The sequence below is a fragment of the Halichoerus grypus genome, chromosome 10, assembly GCF_964656455.1.
Source record: "Halichoerus grypus chromosome 10, mHalGry1.hap1.1, whole genome shotgun sequence".
In the NCBI taxonomy this organism is placed as follows: domain Eukaryota; kingdom Metazoa; phylum Chordata; class Mammalia; order Carnivora; family Phocidae; genus Halichoerus; species Halichoerus grypus.
The window spans coordinates 128,437,508-128,451,744 of record NC_135721.1 but is presented as its reverse complement, the minus strand read 5'-3'; the positions used below and the strand labels follow the sequence as shown (position 1 = coordinate 128,451,744).

Sequence of the window (14,237 nt, the reverse complement as noted above, 5' to 3'; positions counted from 1 at the left end):
AGAGTTGTCCTTGGGGGACATGGGGGTAAGGGGTACTGTCCCCCACTACCCCCCCTACTTAGCTGGACAATGAGTCCTCTTATGCTAATGAGGTATTTACGTCATTTCCGCTCTTTCTCGGCCGCCATTTTGGCTAGGGCAGGTTCGGGGACTCGCTCCGAGGCGCTTGTATTGTCTGCTGAGGGGAGACGCGGGATCAGCCCCCTCCCCCGCCCGTTGCCGCCGCCGCCTCCGCCGGCCCGGTCTCCCCTCCGCCGCCTGCCGGGATCCATGAGCTGAACTCCCGCCCCCCCCGGCCGCCGCCATCTTGTGCCCCCTCCCCCTCCCGCGGGCAGCGCTAAGGGGGATTTTGGCGTCTCCTCAGACACAGCTCCCTCTCTCGGTCCCCGCTGCTGAGGAGCGAGAGGAGCGCGGCCGCCGCCGCCCGCCTGCCCGCGCCGGTGAAGCCGCCTCTCCCACACCCTCCGTCTCCTCCCTCCGCCCCTCCTTTGTCTGCACCGCTCGACGACGCTGCCGCCGCCGCCCGCGCGGGGACTGGAGGGAGCCGCTCGCGCCGCCGCCGCCGCCCGCCGCTCTGCTGCGCCCGCCGCGCCCCCCGGCAGCAGCCGCGGCCGCGGCGCGAGCCGGAGCCCGCCGAGCCAGAGCGCGACGAGGCCCCGGGCGCGCCCTCGCCGCCGCCACCGCCGTGCCGCCGCCATCCGCCCGCCGCCGCCGCCGCCGCCGCCGCCCGGCCCCCGAGCACGCCGGCCCCGCGCGCGCCTCGAGGCCGAGTCAAGGTAAGCCCCGGCGGCCGCCGCGCGCCGACCCCGCGGCCCGGCCCCGCTCCCGCCGAGCCGGCCCCGCGGGCGCATTGTTGTTCCGACTGCCAGCCCTCCAGCCACACACGCTCCTTTGCATACTCCGGTGTTGACGGAGCGCCCGCCCCGGCGCGGACCGCTACCCGGGTTCTGCTCCGGGGTCCAGGCGCCTCCTCCTGCAGCCCGACCCCCCCCTTCCCCGCCCCGTGAGCCCGCCGAGGCCAGCAGCCAGCCTGGCCCCCAGAGCTTGTCCCGCTGATGGCATCTCCCTCCACCCCGCCCCCAGCAAGAACCGAGCTGCTCCCATCCCTGGAACTAATCCCTTCCTCCCGCCGCCCCCACCACACGAGCCCCCCACGCACACCCCCAGTGCCTGGGACGAGCCTTCTGCCAGGTCTACCCATCCTTAGCTGGGGGAGGGGGGACAGGTTGGGGGGCGGGGAGCATGCATGGCACAGAGTGGAAAGTCTTTGCCTCCGCCGTGCAACCCTTCCTCCCCAACATGCCACCTCCCCTCCTAACCACGGAGTCCACCACCACCCCCTTTTCTCAGTCGCAGCTGCCTGGTCAGCACGACCTCTTTTGAACATTCTGAACCCCAACTTTGCAATAAGGTGGGAAAAAATGGCAATCCAGAAAGCTGCGAAAAGATTTTTTTTTTAATGCAATGAATGGGGAGGAGTTCTTTGAGCACCCTTTTATTCACCTCTCTTTCCTTTGGGCTGCCTGCCTGCCCTCCCCTCCCCCCCAACCTGGATGCCTGTCTGCTGGAAAAGGCGCGATTGCTTCTCTTCCTCTTCTGCCCAAGATCAGGCGCTAAGGTCTAATATCCTTTTTAGCCACACTGAGTCTTCTTGATGTTCTTGCATTCACCAATTCCTCTGGGCAGTTCTTGCTATAACCCCATTTCTCAGACAAAGGCTTAGGAGGGAAAAAGAACCAAACTGTTTCCTGTGTTTGCCATTTTAATGCTGTCCATCCCCACACACCCAATTCCTATCCCTGATGCTTCTCGTGCCAGTGTCTTGAACCTTCAAGATGGGCGGGGGGGGGGAACCAACTCCTGGGTAGCTTGATACAGTTTCTTTATAAATCTGCATTGTTGCTTCTGGTTTATGGCCATCAAGAAAATACCAGCCCCCACCCAAAATGCACCGCAGCCAAGTCGGCTAAAGGCGATGAGTGTTGGAGTCAGTAGGGGGCGCATTCCCTGCACTGGGTAAGGCTGCAGAGGGGGGAAGGGCCCCAGAGCTAGAACAGGATGTGCTTCACAGCGCCTTCTACAGACCATGGGAAAATGGACCCAGCAAGACACACACTCTCGCACTTAGTTGGTGAGCTGACAGCAACATGGCGAAGGATTAAGTGAGTCAAGAGCGGTGATTTTATTTCTTTTAAAGAATCCACCCTGCATTTTAGAAGTTCTGTCTTTTTACTTTTTCAAAACTGTTGACCCTCAGACAATCCACATTTGTTCTTGGCACATCATTGGTACACAGATTTCCTATTCTCTGGAATTCTGGAATTCTTCCACCTTAAGCTTTGAATGTGTCACCATGTCTTTCCAAGGTCAGATGGTAAAAGGGAAAGTTTAAAACCTGAGAGTAATGGGTTTGGGGGTATTGCTGATTACCTCCTTTCTTCATGGCCCAAATCTTTCCAACTCTTTTGAGAGGTAAAAATCATTCTTGAAGGATGTTAGATTTTAGTGGGGTAGTAATTTTCATAAGCATGTAGATGGGTGTCATGATTTGCAAAGCCTTGTTGGTAAACATCAAACCCATGTTGAGTTCTTCATTGTCAAACTCAACAGAGTTGATTGTAAAATTTTGTTGCCTTCCAACTTTGGACTTGTAATTGCCATTCATTATCTCAGTAGCCAACCACCTTTGCAAAAGTGTTGACACCGGTCTTCTGTGAGCACCCACCTTCTTAGGGTGTGTTGATTTCTATAGATTTTACTCCTCTTGTTATTTCCATAGGTGTGAGATGCACAATGCGAAACCTAGGCCCCAGCTTTTGCACCATGATGCACAGGGTTGTACTTTTTGTACTGAACTGATAGGTGGCCTAGTGGTTATGCCCTGTACTACCATTTTGAGGATCTGGACTCCGTTCCTGCCTTGCTCTTTGGACCACATTGTCAATTCACACCGGTGGGTATATTCATTTTGGAGGGTGGGAACTGCAGCAACAGGGAAGCCAGAGATTTCTTCCTCCTTGGTCACCACCAAAGCCAGCACTTCCAAAATTTCAGCCTAGCCACATTCCTCAAGGAACCAGTTAGAGCTGGTTGCAGTCGTGGGTTCTGAACAGAGAAATGACTTACGGCTTGTTTAAGAGAAAATTTTTAAGTTGCTAATATTGTTTTAATCATTTGCATTCTGCACTCTTGTGTATAAAGTAAGTTCTCAATTATTGTTATCTTGATGACCCAATCTCAAGAGTTGCTAAGCTTCTATAAACCTTAACAGATTCTCTGATCAGAACAGGCCTTTCCATGAACATGTACTTGCTACCAATGATTGACAGTGGTTGTTGATACTCGGTACTTTTAAGACTTTGTTGCAAGTATTTTATATAGATACATCAAGGTAAATTCATGGGGAATGAATGGGTGTATTCTTTGATACATAGTTAACCAGTTGGTGCTTAAGGGAGAATTTTCATGGAACATTTGCTACCAAGTAACATTTTGGTGACTGAAAAGGAGGCAGCTTGGTTTAGGTATTCCAGTGGAGACTTTACTATATTGGTTTTGCAATTTTTTAGTAACCACAGAATCAGATTTTAAATCTAAATGGTAATATTTATAATTTTTAAACACTGCTTAGTATATGTTAAACAGATATAATTTTGACCTGTACTTGGTCTTTGATATATAGTTATATTGAGTTTTTAGAGGAGTAATTTGAAAACAACTTATTTGAGGGTATGTTTGAGGTGAGGCTTGTGAAGGTGCTATTGTTTGATTTGGCAAATTATACATAAGATACAGTGTTAACTGATATCCTTAGTGGTAATAGCCATTTTCCCCCTACAGGAAAACTTGCTATGAGCTCTTAGAAAGCATGTATTCTGCAGTTTCAAGGTTTCCTGGTTTTGGCATCAAAATAAATAAATAAACAAAAGGTGAAACAATTGGGCTTGAAAGCTGGAATTTAGGTAAACTGTGAGGGTTCCTTAAAAGTACGGTAAAAAGCCTCAACTAACCAGAGGGTGGGGATGGGTATTCTGTTTAATTGAACTTTAAGTAGAAATTCCTTCTTTATCTTGGCCATTGTTGTAAATTTCCTAAAATTACCTTATCAGAGGCTGCTATACATTGAACTAACTAAATCTTTGATTTTGGTTCTTACGGTCTCTATAGAAAATATAGGAGATTGGGCTTTGAATCTCTAAAGACCTCTGGCCCCGCCTGTCCTGGAAGTCATTGGTTGTAAACATACCCACTGTGAATTTGTTTTGCTTAAATTTCTCTTTTTTTTCCTTAAACCAGAGTGCAGGAAAAGTTCTAATACTATTTATGTTAAAAATAAAACGTCACCATGTTGAACAGATTAAGTGTCAAGTAAGTTCTCAATTATTGTTATTTTGATGACCCAATCTCAAGAGTTGCTAAGCTTTTAAAAACCTTAAAGATTCTCTGATCAAAATAGGCCTTTTCATTAACATGTAGTTGCTACTAGATAATCAGCTTAAATAGGCTTTTACCAAGTAAAAATGACTTCTGTTTTTTGTTCGATTTGATTACTAAAAGCATAATTAAATAAGGTACACTGTGTTAAAAATTGTTGCTTTCCTTGTAACTAAATGTAATTTCTAGTATTTTGAAAATTTAAGTATTCAGCAATCTGTCGGTTGATACACTCAAGGTGATGTACACATGCTGGCTACATGTTTAATTGTGGAAATTACTTTAATGAGGAAGATAGAGCTGATCAGTTACAAAGGAGCAGGTAGGGATCAATAGTTGGGTAGAGAGAGAGAAAAGAAAAATCTCAGAATTTCAGTAGTATTTTTGTCTTTTGGGAACTATATATAAATAACAAAATTGCATAAGTTGTAATAGACCTTGGCAGGTTGACTCCATCAATTGGTGTGTACATATATATACACATAAAATACAACTCACTTTTTTAGAGTTGGAAATAACTGTCATTAAATACAAAGTCCGAGCATCAGAGATGTGGTTGGGAAATAGTACATATAACTACAGAAAAAAATGTCGGAATTAGACATTGTAGTTTTTTAAAATAACCTGTTAAAATCTTAGTGAGATAACTTGCAAAATGATGTGAAAGTAGCCAAAAAAATGGAAATTTTTATAAGATTAGAAGCTAATTTGTAGTTTACACCAAGATGCCCAGTACTATTATGTAATAATCTATGTGTTCATGCTGAACTTCCAAAAGGGCTTTCCCTTTAAAGTCTGTTACGTCTTCCAGAAGATAAAATATTTTCCATGGGAGTTTAACTTTCATTTATTTGCCTAAATAGCATGAACATTAAGTAAAATGTTGCTCCCCTGAGTAAATAATTTAATTGTAGAGTCACAGAGCTTGACATGTTCTTAGCATCATGCAAACTTCCCCTAGTTTTGTAAGAGCTTGTGGCGTTAAATCTAGAACAAATGGCATATTTTGCTGGTGTGCATCACTGTCAGTTATACATTTTATGTTGTTAGTTTGGAAACTTGGCATTTGAAACTGGTAAGAACCAAAGCCCCACACTAACTGAATTGATACTTTGAATGTAGAAGCTGTTTCTTGTTTACTCATTTCTGCCTTAATCGTTGAGAGAGTTTATAAAAGAAGCCATCCTTGTTTTGCCCAGCATGAATGGCCATGGTTCCATTATGACTTCATGTTTTTTATAGTTTGTTTGCCTGATCCTGTTAATTACAAAGTGAGGGGAAGGATGATTGTGCTCCCTCAGTCTTTCTGTGTCTTAGTTCTCCTTGGACCTGTGTTTTGGTTGTGACCTACCTTTGATACCTGGCAGTTAAGGAGTCATCTTAAATGAGAATCCATATTCTCTTTCACTGGAAGAAGGCTCTCCTCACATATTATCAGGCTTCTCAGATTGGTATATATATATCAACTTGATTATAATGTGATGTGTTTGTCTATATTAGGAAGTCACAGATAAAATGTGAGCCAAGTATATACAGGAACTGTTTTGATTGAGGGCATACATTTTCTAATCAGTGTAAAATGCAAAGTTCTTTTCACTATTTCAGTTCTGAGTTCTCTCATCTCCATGTATGCATTCAGTTGTCCTCTGCCTGCAGTTCTTTGAAATGCACTCTCAAGCTTCCTTGCTTTTATGGATCCCTAGCTTAGTTCTAAGACCACAGCTTGAGAAATAATGAAATCTCCAGGATTGCAGCCGAGTTCCAGAAATAAAGGTGTGGAAATTAAGAGGAGAGCGTAAATGCTTTTGATAGAGTTTACTAAGGAAGACTGCCCTGAACACGTAGTGCAGTTTAAGATTTAAGGTTTAACTCAAAAACATGCATGCAATCTGTAGGAGACTTGTGCATTGTTTGACCATCCCTTAGAATTAAAAATAAATCCCTACCATCCTAACTCCCTCTCCAATAAGGGTATAGATTTGTAATTGAGTCACTCAGCTGTGGGTTGTTTCTGTTTATGTGTCACTTCTCCTATGACTTGGTTGATGCCTTTAAGAAGGGTGAGCTGTACGTGTAAAGGCCTCTTTGCTGGCCTTTAGGGTAATATTAATGGCATGCCCATTTTATTTGCCAAGCATTTTTTAAACCATTCTCAATTTTCTTAGGATTGTCCTTGTTTCACAAGTGGGGAAATCAAGGCACTGTGACATGCAATGATGAAGTGAGCCACAGAATGTGTTCATGCCAGGCCTGTGCTTGAACACAGGCTTTTGTAGGGTTCCCTTGTGCTCTTTGGCTCATGGGGGTCACACGAATGCTTCATAACTGGGTAGTGCTGTTTTGTGCTTGTGTGTCCGTGAATACCCAAGGATCCTAAATGGGCTTGACAGTCAGAGGCTGGCCACACCCCCAGCAAGAGAGTACTGGCAAAAATTGTGCTAGGGGTGGTTAGTTGAAGCAGCACATGTCTGGTTTGAAGTTGCCTGTACAAGGATCTAAAAAGAAAGTTTGTTTAGGGTCCTGTCGCTTTTCCCAATGTTTTGGTTTAGGGCAGTCTTGTTCTTTCTTTCCTCTGAACGGTTATTTTTGCTTAGACAGATAATTGCTGGCTTTTGCCCTTCTGCTTTTCCTTTTTCTGAACCCTCTAGGCTCTGTTTAGGAGTTTGTGGAAGGCTGTGCTTCCATTGAAAGATGCAGCTTTTTCTGGTGGGAACTGGCAACAAATGAGAACCTGAATGAGTGGTTTCTTTTGAAATCTGGTATATCTGAAGAAACTTCTATCTAGCAGAAATATGGAAGAATTCATTAAAATTTTAAATTGGGGGTTGTAAACGTAAGTCAACAGTTAGAATTCTTGCTCTTATGAAAGCGGTGGGGAGTGTCCTGTGCAGTCGGCTCAAAGTCCTGGTCCACAATCAGGTAGGCTTAAAAACAACACCAAGAAAAACTTCTCTGCAGAAAGTGTAAGAGTTGAGCCACCAAGTGGCAAAGCCTGCTACACGAATAATGCTTCTGCTACAAAGAAAGCTTTGCCTATTAGGCCTTGACTCCTAGGAGATCACTCAGAAAAACTTGAGGTGGTTCAAGTAAACTATTCTGTTATTCATGAATGAGGAGAAAAGAACCTTTCCCTTACTCTGGGAAAATTATTTCAGAGTAGTTTTGATAGAGCATGGAAGTTTTCTCGTTAAGGAATTAAAAATAACCTACTTTGTGTCTTATGCCATTTAGATGACCAGACCAGTGACGTGCTACTGGAATGATTATAAGTGGACATATCTGGATGTCTTCTTAGGCCCCCACTTGTGAATTGATTTCCCTTTTTCACATTTCTCTTTAGCCAGGTTGTCCCCCTGTATTGACAACAGCCGTGCTCCGCTGTGGAGTTCTTACGAGGGTGGCACGGTGTTGCGGTCATTCCCCATGGTATGTCCCTGCCTTGCTGGAATGCCTACTTCAAACAGAGCAAATTAGGAAATGCTCCCCATCTCATACTCTTTAAAGCTAGATTAAGGTGTTAGAGATAGTCTCAAACCTTTTTTTTTTTTTTTTTTTGGTAAGCTGTGAGGCATCTTTCTTCCTTTCAAGTAAAATTCTTTGTGAACTTCAGTATGTAAAATTGATAAAGGGTTAGGGAGCATACCTTCAGTTGCTCAGCTTTCATCTTGTCCCTCCAGCGTCATCTTCTCCTCCATGCATATATTCTATCATAGTCTCAGCACATTCTCAAAACACCCTGAAAGCCATTGGTTCCATTAGTGTTCTGTAAATTCTGGTGGTCACAGCTAGGATTCTCATCTAAAATCTGAATACTCCCAAGTAACGGGATAAACAGCAACATAATAGTTTCCGGTTGTAGGCACTAGTCTTTTAGTCTGAAAATCTTAGAAGTGACCCACATATTTTTTTTTTAAATGAATATGCAAAATCTAGATCATAACCTTGATGTTTCTTTGTGACTTTAAGTCACCTAGGTTTATTGTGGGTACTTGCAGATATTCTATTGCATAAGTGTTTTAAGTGCCACAGAGTTTATAAAGTTAAGAATATGCTAACTCACAAATGTAAAGTATTATGTGAAAACACTATTATGTGTGTGAATGCACATTATGATGTGTCTAGGAACAGATATATGGCAACCACATCTGATTATCAGGATTAATAGTCCATATTTTTTAAAAGATTATACCATAGCGTGAGCTCATAATTTTCAAAGTGACTATTCTAGTATCTGATCTGGTTTAGGATAATGATAACTGCTTTAAGTGTTAACTGGCAGCATCTCATTTAATCTTTCTGGCATTGGAGTTGAACAGTGGAATCGTGTCCTTCTGCATATACTATAAGGAAAGAGACCTCCGGAGGTTGAGTAACATTTTTGGGTTCACAAAGCTAGTAAGTGGCAGAGTAAGGATTAAGTAAGGACACAAATCTGCCCAGCTCTGGAACTGTGTTCTTAATAACTACATCATACCGTCTGTCTTGAGCAGAGGAAAGCTTTTACTGTGTTGTGTCACCCTACTTGTTAACAGAAATTTGAAGTTGTGAGGTAAAAATTTTACATGTAGCTGATAGGTCAGCTGAATTTTTATTCATGAAAACAATATAGCTTTACTGGGAAGCACAAATGTTGATGTAGGCTGTAGGCTTCACCCTTGAATTTCATCTTCCTTTTGCCATCACTTCAGCATCTTACTGTCTTACACCTAAGGCTCGGCTCCGGTGATCTTGCAGACCTTTCAGATTGTGTGGGTCTGAGGTGGGTGTAAACTCGGCTCTGGTGATTTTGACAGTTGCCTAGGTCAGGTACTCCACTCCACATGGACTTCCTCTAGGCCTTTTTGTAATGGGACCTGCCATACGGGCCAGATTAATTCTCTTAAAGTGCTGTTAGAATTGTATCCTTTCTCTCCTTCAGTGTCTGCAGCACCTCCTCAGTGCCTACCAGACACGGCAGCAGACTCTAGCTGCACACTCAAGGCTTCTGTCCTATCCCCAACCTACCCTCCCAACCCTGTCATTCATTATTACTCAGAAGCTTGGCATAGCAGCCGTTCTGGACTCTATATGTTGTTCGTAGAACTCCTTGCTGTCCCACCTCTAGAACTGTGCCAGCAAGTTTTGTTTTTTTGTTGTTTTTTTTTGTTTTGTTTTTTTGCAATGAATGCAGATTCTCAACTAACGTAGTGGCCCCAGCTTAGCATCTACTTCCACCTTCTCCTGAGCTCCCCTGCTGAGAGTGAATTCTCCCTCTTATGAAACCTCAGAGCATTCAGTTTGTGACACATCTGACACTTCGCTTCTTTTCCTGTAGATATTTATGGGGTGTCATCTCTGTAAGTCCTTTCTAGGTAGGGGCTTTTCCTTCGTCTACATTTACTGAGTGCCTGCCATGCGTCAGCCACGGCTGTAGATGCTGGATACCTAGCAAGGGGGAAAACAGCAAGGAGGACCTTCTTTGCTTTGGATCATGAGATGGCACCTTTGTGTTCCTGCACATTTTAAGGGTTCGTAATTCCATCATTTGAGATCAGGAAAATCAATCTCTGCTGAAAAACTATTCATAGTGGTTGTAATTTACAGACATAAGTACCTCTTTACCATACTGTATCAATTATAATTTCAGGTCATACTTTCCTAAATCTGAAGTCACCTGTGATGAGCATTTAAAATAAAACAAATTTTAAGTCACAGTGTAATTATAATTTTGGAGATTGATAATGTGGTGAATGGGGCTGCTTATTTCCCATTAGATTCTTGGTTTGATATTAATGAGCCACACCACATGAAAGAAAACAAAACTTGCCAAGATTAAATTGTCATCATTGTGTTACCTTTGAAAAAGTTTCTTATTTTTCCTAGGACCTCTCCTCTTTTGCAGTTCTATCCTTATAACTGTTTGAAAGAAACTTAAGGTTATTTAAAAATTTAATACATGGAAATTCTTTGAAAATCTTTACTGCTACGTGCTCTAGAATCATTTCACTTCTGCAAAACAAAAAATAGTTGAACTTATTAAAGTAACCCCAGCTGGATTAAATCTGTTAGTTAAGGCAGAGTGAATTGGAGCCTTTGACATTGACAGAAGTGATATATTCCTCTGTTCCTGGCCTCTTGGAGTAGAGCAGATTTGCTAGGAAAGGGAATTCTAAGATTTGGGGGCTGGGGGGAGCATTAATAATGTTACCATAGAGTCATCCATTTAATATTGTCCAAAATGGTCTGGAAATTATTTATAAAGTCCTTCAAAGTTCCTATGTTACATCCAGGACTTGCTCTTAGAGGATCTGTCCTGTTCAAAAAAAAACTTAACAGATGCTTAATATTCATAGTTTTGGCAGAGAGTCATCAATGATAAATGCCTCTAATTTTGAACCCACACTATCCTGCTGATAAAATTACGAGCAAACCTTATTTGGTTCCATATTCAGTACTATTGCCTTATATTTTCCAGTAGCCACATTGAAAAAAAAATTTTTTTTAATTGTGATAAAATTTACCATTTTAACGACTTTTAAGTGTAAAGTTCTTTGTTATTAAGTACACTCACATTGTCATGCAACCATTACCACTGCTCATCTCCAGAACTTTTTTCATCTTACAAAACTGAATCTTACACCCATTTAACACCAAGTCCCCATTCTTCTTTCCACCCAGCCCTTGGCAACCACCTTCTTCTTTCTGAATTTCACTTTCAGTATCTCATATGAGTAAAAGCACAGTATTTGTTCTTTTGTGGCCAGCTTAATTCAGTTAGCATATGTCTTCAAGGTTCATCTGTGTTTCCACTAGCCACATTTTAACATTTAATTTAAAGATGAAATTAATTTTAATATATTTTTAACCTGGTACATCCAAAGTATTATTTCAACATGCCAATATTTTGAAAAGGTATTTATGAGACGTTTTGCATTTTTTAATACTAAGCCTTGGAAATCCCAAGTATATTTTACATGTGAAAGCATATCTCAAATGGGCAAAGGACTTGAATAGACCTTTCTCCAAAGAAGACATACAAGTAGCCAATAAGCAAATGAAAAGATGCTCAGTATCACTAATCATTAGGGAAATGCAAATCACACCTAAAATGAAATACTACCTCATACACATTAAGATGGCTATTATAAAAAACATTAACAGGTGTTGGTGAGGATGTGGAGAAATAGGAAGCATTGTGCGCTGATGAGAATGTAAATGGTAGTACCACTATGGAAACATAGAATTACCATGTGAAGAGATATTTGTACATCCATGTTCACAGCAATATTTACAACAGCTAAAAGGTGGAAGCAATCCAAGTGTCCCATCACCTGCAAAATGTGTATACATATAGCATGGAATATTATTCAGCCTTAGAATAACAGATAAGCAAAATATGGTGCAAAGATGGTATAGAATATTATTCAGCCTTTAAAAGAAAGGGAATTCTGACATAGGCTCCAGCATGGATAAACCTTGAGGACACGATACTAAGTAAAATAAGCCAGTCACAAAAAGACAAGTACTTTGTGATTCCACTTACATGAAGTACTTAGAGTAGTCAGAATCATGGAGACAGTAGAATTGTGGTTATCCAGTGCACAAGGGAAGGGAGTTATTGTTTAATGTACAGAGTTTCAGTTTTGCAACATGAAAAGACTTCTGGAGATGGGTAGTGGTGATGGTAGCATGATAGTATGACTAAATACCACTGAACTATACACTTAAAATTTCTTTTTTTTTTTTTTTAAAGATTTTATTTATTTATTTGAGAGAGAGCATGAGGGGGGAGGGTCAGAGGGAGAAGCAGACTCCCCGCTGAGCAGGAAGCCTGATGTGGGACTCGATCCCGGGACTCCAGGATCATGACCTGAGCCGAAGGCAGTCGCTTAACCAGCTGAGCCACCCAGGTGCCCATACACTTAAAAATTCTTAAGATGGTAAATTTTATGTTATGTGTATTTTACCACAATAAAAATAAACTGGTTTAAAAGTATATCTCCATTCAGCTCAGACGAGCCACATTTTACGTGATGAAGAGCCGCTTGTGGCTAGCATCTACCTGTTAGAAGGAAAGCACAGTTCTTAAAAGTTAAAAACTTTTCAGGCAGCATTGGTTTTCTTGCTGCATGACTAAATGCTGAGATACCTAAGATTCATTTTCTTTTAAAAGAAAAATTACATGTGCATAAAAATCTGGAAGGATAAATATACCCAGTGTTAACTCTTTACATATAATTATTTGTGTTCCTTGCCTTATCTATAGTCTATTAGGCCCAATTGCAACAACTTTGCTGAGATGTAATTCATACACCATAAAATTCACCCCTTTAAAGTGTAGAATTTGATGTTTTTTAGTATATTCACAGAGTTGTGCAGCTATCACCACAGTCAATTTTAGAGTATTTTCATCATCCCACAAAAAAAAAAAAAAACCCGGTTCCCATGAGCAGTTAATTGCCCTCTGCTGTCCCCAATTCCTCTAGCCTTTGGCAGCTTTACTCTTTCTGTCTGTAGATTTGCATGTTCTGCACCTTTTATGTAAATGGAATCCTACAATAAGTGGTCTTTTGTGACTGACTTCTTTCACTGAGTATAATTTTTCAGGGTTCATCCATGTTGGAGCATATATCAGCACTTCATTTTTTTACGGCTGAATCATATTTCACTGTATAAATATACCACATTTTATTTATCATTTAATAGTTCATGGAGTTTGGGTTGTTTCTTCTTCTTGGGTATTAATGACTACTGTGAGACCATTCGTGTACAGGTTTTTTTGGTGTTTCTGTTTTTTTTAGGATTTTATTTGAGAGAGAGTGAGCCCATGGGGAAGGGCAGAGGCAGAGGCAGAGAATCTCAAGCCGACTCCCAAGCTGAGGGTGGAGCCCAACAAGGGGTTAGATCTCACCACCCGTGAGATTACCACCTGAGCCGAAATCAAGAATCAGTCACCTGACTGACTGTGAGCCACCCAGGCACCCTCGTGTACAGGTTTTTGTGTAGATGTATGTTTTTATTTCCCAATTGCTTTTGTAATAAAAACAAATGGAACTTTATTTGCAAAAAGGAGCCTAAAAGGTAGTTGAAAGCAGACTAGCCTCCTGCCTAACCCTGCTATCCAGAAAAAGAAGGATCACCGAAGCCTCTCTTTTCCCAAGCAATTTTTGGAATAGCATGTTTTGAGTATTGATAATGGGAAGGTGATAAAAGAGAGACATAGGATACATCTGTTTTTGAAAAGCTGTTGTTTTCTTTAGGGATACCAAGGTTGTGGTTTTCATATTGCAAGGTATTATTACAATTTGGATATCTTTCCGTTGTGACTATCTATTGACTGTTGGCATCCAGTGATGGTTAAGAGCACTTCGGGCAAGTGGTCTCAGAGCTCTGGATCTGATGGGACCGTCTGACCTGAGATGTGTATGTATTCTTAATCTGTTCCATCTCTTGAGCTAGTTTGGTTGAACTTGTTTAAGGTCATTTCAACCTTGAGTGTGAAGTTGTGGCACTTTCAGATGTATGTATTTAACATGCTCTTGTTTACCTTTAATGTCTGAGATCAGAGCTTCATCTACAACGGTAATGGGAGGAGCGCTGCATCCTAGATCTGGAGATGACCTTGAGACCCAGGTCTGTCACAGACAAGCTGATCACCCTTAGGCCAGTTGCTTCACCTCAGTTGCTAATCTGTAAAATGAGAAGAGTTTAGATGAGGCAATCCTTTGGTTCTCTCAGTGATTCACAGTGCTACATTTTGGAATCAAAATGTTCATGCCCCTTTAATTGAGAAGATATTTAAAGACTTGATAGTTAACTTCCCT

At 41.9% G+C, this 14,237-nt stretch overlaps 1 protein-coding gene across 5 annotated transcripts in view; it reads left to right on the top strand.

The window, feature by feature from the left end:
* ADNP (activity dependent neuroprotector homeobox) overlaps nucleotides 1–14,237 on the top strand; it is a 32,455-nt gene that overhangs the window by 1,157 nt on the left and 17,061 nt on the right. The window contains exons 2-4 of one of the 5 annotated variants that reach the window (XR_013442087.1): nucleotides 365–776; nucleotides 2,780–2,953; nucleotides 4,297–4,362. The gene's annotated coding sequence lies outside the window, so the exon portion shown is untranslated. Of the gene's footprint in view, nucleotides 1–364; nucleotides 777–2,779; nucleotides 2,954–4,296; nucleotides 4,369–14,237 lie in introns of those variants that run through there. The other 4 variants (XM_078057307.1, XM_036064671.2, XM_036064673.2 and 1 more) reach the window with 4 other exon arrangements.